Source organism: Lipotes vexillifer, unplaced genomic scaffold (genome assembly GCF_000442215.2).
Source record: "Lipotes vexillifer unplaced genomic scaffold, Lipotes_vexillifer_v1.1 scaffold1084, whole genome shotgun sequence".
Classification (NCBI taxonomy): Eukaryota; Metazoa; Chordata; class Mammalia; order Artiodactyla; family Lipotidae; genus Lipotes; species Lipotes vexillifer.
The window spans coordinates 748,354-756,707 of NW_006785495.1; positions in this window are offsets into that span (position 1 = coordinate 748,354).

The following is an 8,354-nucleotide window of genomic DNA, read 5'->3' on the forward strand; positions in this document are numbered from 1 at the left end:
AGAGAATCAACAAATGCCAGGTCTTATTACCCAAAATCCTGGGTTCATGGCAGAACAAGGATGCCCATCTCAATCCAAGTGTGTCTTCAATATACCTTTAGAGATTCCCCAGTCAGTAAATCTCTTCTCAAAAACAGAGTGAACAGAGAGGGTGGTAACCCTTCTATAAATACTCAGGCCTTTAGTAATCTGGAAATATCAAGTGAGTCCGTCAGTACTGTATAAAATGCTGAATGGAACTTCTAAAATTTTCCAGGACTTCAATATAGCAAAGGATAGTTCAACACAAGGGGTAGAAATCTAATAACTTTGGGATAACACCTCTAAATACAACTGAAGGAATCTTTCTGAACTTAAGCTTTTATACTTAAATATGTGTGGGAATGGGGTGTCAATGTTGCAGATATGTATGCGAAAGTAGGTTTTGGCAATTATACAATGGTCTATTTTTTTAAATTTAACTATAGTTGATTTACAGTATTGTGTTAGTGTCAGGTGTACAGCTTCAGATCCTTTTCCATTATAGATTATGACAAGATATTGAATATAGTTCCCTGTGCTATAGAGTAAACCCTTGTCGTTTATCTATTTTATATATAGTGGTATGCATCTGTTAATTCCATACTCCTAATTTATCCCTCCCCCTTCTCTTTTCCCTTTGGTAATCATAAGTTTGTTTTCTATGTCTTTGAGTCTGTTTGTTTTGTAAGCAAGTTGATTTGTATTGTGTTTTTAGTTTCCACATATAAGTGATATCACATGATATTTGTCTTTCTTTGCCTGACTTACTTCACTTAGTATGATAATATCTAGGTCGTCCACGTAGCTGCAAATGGCATTATTTCTTTTTTTATGGCTAAATTATATTCCATTGTATATATATACCGCATCTTCTTTATCCACTCATATGATAATGTACATTTAGGCTGCTTCCCTGTCTTGGCTATTGTGAATAGTGCTGCTGTGAACATTGGGGTGAATGTATCTTTTTGAACTAGAGTTTTCATCTTTTCCAGTTATATGCTCAGGAGTGAGATTTCAGGATCACATGGTAACTTTATTTTTATTTTTTTAAGGAATCTCCATACTGTTCTCCACTGGCTGCACCAGTTTACATTCCCACCAACAATGTAGAGGCTTCCCTTTTCTCCACACCCTCTCCAGCATTTATTATTTGCAGACTTTTTGATGATGGCCATCCTGACCAGTATAAGGTGATACCTCATTGTAGTTTTGATTTAATGGTCTATTTTTTTAATTCAACAAAATTGCATTAGATTTATCTAACATTTAAGTTGGAAAAAATCCAAACCTTCAAAGATCGAATGAATTATACAGAGAGGTAAAGAAAGATTCCTAAAGGCTTTATGATTTGTAAAAGAGTGAGACAGCAGAAACCTTTATTTGTCCTAATTAGCTATCTTTACTGTATATGTACATGACATGGAAACATAGGCCCTACAACTTACAGGACAGACTTAAAAACTATAGGCAATCTGATTGCTCAGATCCTTTAGTCCTGTCTAATCTTAACTCACTTATATGGACACAGTCATTAGCCATAACACGTTAAATGAGGATGGACAATTTAAGTTTCTACAACCAGGCATCTGCTCTGCTATATATCTCCTTAGTATTGTCCCTTTGAAACTAATATGAATGTCCTACACTGAAGCAGAATTAAGTCTATAAGGAAATACCCTGTAACTAGCTCCTCTTAGTTACTACTTATGCTGTCTCCAGGTGCCTAGAGTTGACAATATGGCAATATAGAACTGGAGAGCTGTGAAACGTAGCAGATATACAGGATTTGGGAACTAGAAAGGATCTTAACAAGGCCACAAATTAGCCTACAGGCTAAATCTAGCCAACCAAAGTGTTTTAATTGTTCTTTAAAGTATCGGCCCGTGCTATATGTTAGATATTTTGCATTAGCTGCAACCATTTAACAATCAGATTTCCTATTACAAGCAGGATTTCCAGCTTCTCTTGAAAAGTTGGACCCTCAGGCAATCCTGAGTCTGAATTCTTTCCTGGCAACTTTTGGTTAGAGCTGAACAGTGCCAACCCCCTTTCCAGTAGCCCCATCTCCCGTCTCTCCCAATAGGTTAGCCAGGCCAACTCTACCCATGGTCCTTAACTTCACAGCTCCTGATTTAGTCTAAACGATATTTGATAGAAGAGAAAAACCAAAGCCCAGAGAGATCAAAAGACTGAAGCTAGCTCCAGAACCCAGATGTCCCAGTCAGCTATGGCTCTCCCATTTGAGAAAGTCTTTAATGAGTATTAGTTTGTTAACTACTTCTTAAAAGATGAATAAACACAAAAATACAATCTAGAGCAAGATTTATAAGAAAGGAAACATTTAGGTAAAAAGCTGTGCCACCTCAGACAAAATATTACTGATTATCAGTGGCTACTTAGCTTGATATTGGGTTACAAATGTATTCTTAGAATAAGGCCTAATTATTATCAGGCAATTGGCTCTGTACGATTTTTTTTTTTTTTTTTTTTTTTTTTTTGGGTACGCGGGCCTCCACCTTTTGGGGCCTCCCGTTGCGGAGCACAGGCTCCAGACGCGCAGGCTCAGCGGCCGTGGCTCACGGGCCCGGCCCAGCCGCTCCGCGGCATGTGGGATCTTCCCGGACCGGGGCATAAACCCGTGTCCCCTGCATCGGCAGGCGGACTCTCAACCACTGCGCCACAAGGGAAGCCCTGTATGATTTTTTTTTAAATAAAAATCTCTAAATTGGCTTTATTTGGATTTCAAATGTTAATATACTAAAAAGTCACCTGGAGAATTAGTGGAATTTAAATTCCTAGGCCCTTTCTAAAGACATTCTGATTTAGTATGTCTGTGTGGAGATGCAGGAATTTTCATTTCTGATGATATCACAAGTGATTTATTACATTTACTCATTAGACTTTCACTTCTGTTCTGATCTTAAGCTCTAGATCTTAAGCATGGTATTCTGTTCCCCTTTATTCACAGAACAGAAGTTTCCTGTGGTCCCTGATTCTTTTCGTTCTTTTTCTTTGTTCTCTGCTCTGTGGTTTATGGGGGGAAATACAAAAACAAAGAGACATCATGACTGGTGCACTCTGAAGGCTCTAAATGTAACCACCTAAACGTAGTTGCTCAATCTGAATGCTTTTACCACAGTGACAAGGTTACTAATATACAATATCGCCTGCCCACTCTACTGCTCCTCTTTCCAAAGAATGGTTTCTCTGAATTGAAAAAAAAGATTCAATTCAAATTGAAAAAAGTTTTCCTTTATGAACAAAGTCTACCAGAAGATTTTATAACTTTAGTTTGAAACTTCAAGACACCTTCTTTTGTGTTTCTTCCCTGAAACTTGTGTTCTTTCAAGGTTTTATACTTTATCTTCTACACATTTTAAGCAGATGCTTAATATAATCAAATAAACACAGTAGTTCCCTCACATATGACCATTATTTGTTTCCACCTAATTGAACTGGATCTCATGTGCTATATAATATCAGAAGCCATTTAAGCTTACCTTATGTAAACAAATTTTAAAGAGAAAAATTCTATATTAAGTCCAAAACAAGTAAAAAAAAACAAAACACAAACGAAAAATTCATTTCTTAGAGGGAAGAGATTGCAGAAAAGGAATATGTCTGTCCACAATCAATCAATCCATATGGAAACTGCAGAAATAACACCACATTAAAGAAGATAAAGAATAGGAAGAAGAAAAACTTCATCAAAGCATTGAGCTGAATTCCCAGTAGAATAGTTCTGAACGTGAAAGTTAAGGCTCTCAGGTTATGAGTGCTTACAATAGAGTAATTCTTGATGTAAAAGCAGGCATATATCATTAGGCCACTCTTATTTTTAATATTACCTATGGAAACAAAACTTCTGTATATATAGAATAATACAGTTTTAGAAAAAAAGGCATATATAGTGTTTTCTTTTTTCAGTTTTCCTCCTAGGACTTAGCCTTTGGAGAATTTTCTCTGTCCCTTTTTACCTTTCAAAATTTTAACCTTAGAATGGGTGTTCTACTTTATGAAAGTACTTTTTTAAAAGATCATTTGAGAATGTGAAAATATTCAATGTATTTTACTTCAAAAGTAAATTTTATTTCAATAGAGCACAAGTTAATGTGCTGCAGAAGTAATTAACTGATAGGATTCTATCTAGTAATTAAGACCCTCCCTATTCACAAAAGGGAAACAGACTCACAGACTTTGAAAACAAATTTATGGTTACCAAAGGGGAAATGTGGGAGTGGGGATAAATCAGGAGCTTGGGATGAACATACACACACTGCTATATATAAGATAGATAACCAACAAGAACCTACCATACAGCATAGGGAACTCTACTCAATATTCTGTGATAACCTATATGAGAAAAGAATCTAAAAAAGAATGAATATATGTATATGTATAACTGATTCACTTTGCTGTACACCTGAAACTAACACAACATTGTAAATCAACTATGCTCCAATAAAATAAAATTAAAAAAGACCCTCCCTGATATCAAAGGAGAAGCTTAACGTACTGGGTAGTATAACAGTAATGAGTTACAAGAGTTAACTTCCAACTTTATCATTAACACAGGAATTTCGGAACTGGATAGCTTAAAAACATGTTAGAGAATATTTTAATGGCCTGAAAGAGTTCCTAATGTGGTCCAAGTATCAGTTAGTAGAGGAGAGCTGACTTAAGTTACTTGATTCCGAGTTCCCTATGTAATAGTTTGTTTATACATGCAGTAATTTAAGGGAAAAAAATAACCCTGAAATCATGCCCTACTTTAGGCAGCAATAAGTAGCCTGTTTTGCAGGAACGAGGAGGTAGAGGAACAAGGGGCAAGTAGGATAGAGAGACGGGAGGTGGGCTTGAACACAGCCCAGCAAGCAAGAAGCTTGTTTGACCCTATGAAATACCCAGGATATGGAAGGACCGGTCTTCTAGGGGAGCCTATTCCCAACTCTGCACAGCACTCTCCATCCTGCTGACAGGGTCAGGGAGGGAAGCTAGAAAGATGGAGGTCACTCTGACTGAAATGGTTCCAGGGTAAATCTGTAGCAGTTCAGTACTTAGGACAGAATTATGGTTTTCTAATAATCCTGTGGCTCTAGGGCACATGGGTCACATCTAATGAGGAGAGACTGGCACTGTGAGCAGGGGTCCCTGGCCTCAGTTTTGCTTTCTTTGTGGTGCCTGCTCTGGATTCCAGGGCAGTGATAAATGAGAGTAGTTTCCTTAGAGTCAGCTAGCTTTTTAGGAAGAAAATACAAAGTTTATGAATGAGGAGTGAGTCACAGACATGTTTTGAAATTTGCTTCCCAAAGTTATAGAATGCTGATAATTCTAAGCTCCAGAGTTAAAGTTAGGAATTATGTCTTTATTTCTCTGTTCTGCATTTTGGGGACATAGAGGGACTTCTTTCCAATAAAACAAAAGAAATGTTTAATACATAGGTGAAGAGAGAACCACTCTAAACAGACCTTTGCCTGAGGGGAGGAAGGTGTGCAACGAGAGTGGTGGAAAGGTTAAGGCACCTTCAGAAGCAGAAAAACAGGCCCTGCGCTGAGGCTGCTGACGGGGCCCCGTCAGGGCACACGTTTGCAGGAGAGGAAATGTTCCGAGAGAGAGTTTCTGGGATGACAGGGATGCTGGCTTAGTCATAAAGCTACAGCGTCAACAAGACGAGGGCCTGTTCCTGAACTTAAAGGACATAAACACAGCCTCTCAGCTGGCAGACATACACGTAAAAGTTGTTCACACAAAACACACATGCACGCTCACGCACACACACACACTCACACAGAATGAGAAAAAGGATCAATGAGAAAAAAGAGCCTTAAACTGCTGTCCCTTCAAACCCGATCACTCAGCAGGGCATCTGCTCTCTGCTCATTTGTGAGCTTGCAGGAACTCAGGTTAAAGACTCAGGCCTGATCTTGATCTTGCAGGGCCAGACTCCCTATTTGTAGTATCTTTTTAAATATAGAAAATTCTCAAAACAACCTGCATGTTTATCTTGGAATATTTACCCAAACACCCTGGAGGTATGGATGTCCCATAGAATGGCATAAAAGGGGCAGGGGCTCTGAACTCCGTGTGGGATGGCAGATCTCCTTGATGGTTACCCTCAGGTTCATGTTTCCACTGACATTTCAGTAATGGCTTCGGATCGCCAGCGAAAACTCCCCAGCAGTTCCAGAAAGCACCTGCATCCACAGATGTTTAGTATAACATGCAGGTATATCCATTATTTGTCAGAGACATTTTAACATTTGCCTTGAATATCTAGGTCTCAGGAGAAAGAGTGGAGAGTGGAGAGAAACAGAAGAACAGGGATCCAAATCCCCCAGCTCTGCTAATCTAATATCTGGCTGTGCTTTGGTTTCTTCATTGCTCTAAAACTGGAATAGTGTTGTAAGATTTTGTTGAAAAACATCATCTGAAAACTCCTGCATCATGAGTGCTCCTTTCCTTCTTTTTCTTGAAGGTGCCTCTTTTAGAAATGTGACATCCTAAACTCGGATGTATAAGCACAACAGAATTGTGTGTATTCTATTAGTTGTAAGAGTCACTGAGGCCAGTTCAGATTCAAGGAGAGAGGAATTAGATTCCACCTCTTGAAGGGGTGTGGCCGGTTCACATTTCAGAGAGCGTGTGGGACAGGACATATTGCTGTGGCCATCTTGGGGAAAATACTGTCAGCCACAAGTGGCTTGCTTGCATGACCCAATTTTGAAGGTCAAACACTGATTACAGCCTGTTGCGAATTTTTTATAACAAATTCCAGTTTCTCCTGAGTCAGACAAATGCTTACAGTAGACTAGATCAAAGGATTTTTGGACTCAGGAAAACAAAAGAAAAAAACCACATTAAATATTATAAAACATTCTCACAAATGCACCTATGACTCAGATAAATTGACAAGGTTCCTGAGCCATGACCTCATGGACAGAATTGCCTGGCTTCCTTCAGGATTAACTAACAAGTAAGAGGGGCAGCCCAAACTCTTATATTCAATTAGGTTTTCTTTAAGATCATTTTTTAATTAAAGCAGTGCTATAAAAGTTGATATTACTTTGTAGCTCAAGTCTTACTAAATAATAGTCTCTTCTGGAAAAGGACTGATTTGAGGAAAAAGACTTTAAATTCTGGGTTCAGAATAAATCTTGTTTTCCCCAGAGAAAACACAGTTTGGTTTTTAAAAAGTTTAAGTATTTAGAAATTATATTTTAAGCAGAAATGTAAAATAGTCTAAACAATGAGACATGGCTTAAATTATAATCAGTTGTATTCCCCACAATAAAATTGAGCATCTACTTGCAGTAAACAAAAAAAACTGTGTTCCTTTCTTCCATGAAGCTTAGGTAAAGAAACTCATTCCATGTCATTTCATTGAAATATTCCTCAAGAAATTAAACTGTTTTGTTAAATCATAATATTGCTAGGTAATGACATGAAAAAGAATTCTGATTCAAACGGCAAAATCAGTCAATCCAAAAATCATGATGACATGAATAATCATCAGTGTTCTGCAGTTATTTTGGATAAACCTAGGCCAAAGAAGGAACGCTTAGGAGGTTATTATCAAGACTACCTCCCATTTGTATTTTTACTACAGATTAGTAAGAGTTTTTGCTAATGACAAAAATATGTATGTGAGGTAATGGGCATCTCGTAAATTATATTCCCTATGAACTTGACTGATTAGAAAAGTGAACAAATATAAATAGCCTGAAAATTAATAAAGAAAATTGAAGAGTTATTATTTAGATATGAAAAGCAAACACAATTAAAATTAAACCAAAAATAGTTAAATAATTACTGAAGGACTGAGAGAAGAGAAGGTTGTTTTTCTGCTGCAGAGAAAACTTAGGGGAAGAACATTACCTCCAAGAATCTTCCTCTATGCTCTAAATCAGTCAGGCCTTCTTTTCCTTTATCTGTCCCCATTCCATGCATTGCTACTGGTTCACCTCAAACCCCACCACCCTGCAGCTATTGCAACATCCCAATCCTATTTTAACTTAGTCCCTTACTGACCTACCTACCATAGCCCAGATCATGTGCTTCCTTCCTATTTTGGCCCTTGATTTTGTTCTAATTGTTATCATTTCCTTATCGTCATATTTATAAGCTTCGTCAAACCAACTAACTAGTCTACATTCAGGACCAGCTGGTCAACAACAGAGAGCCAAAGGAGAAATGAGTATCCTTGTTTTCTCAACGTGAAAACATGTCAAGTGAAATGAGGTACAAATAAGAGTATCAGGGTGGGCAGGATAAAATCTGTGAAATTCCCTCAAGGTATTCTTTTTACAAAGGTCCTTGGAGCACATTCCTGC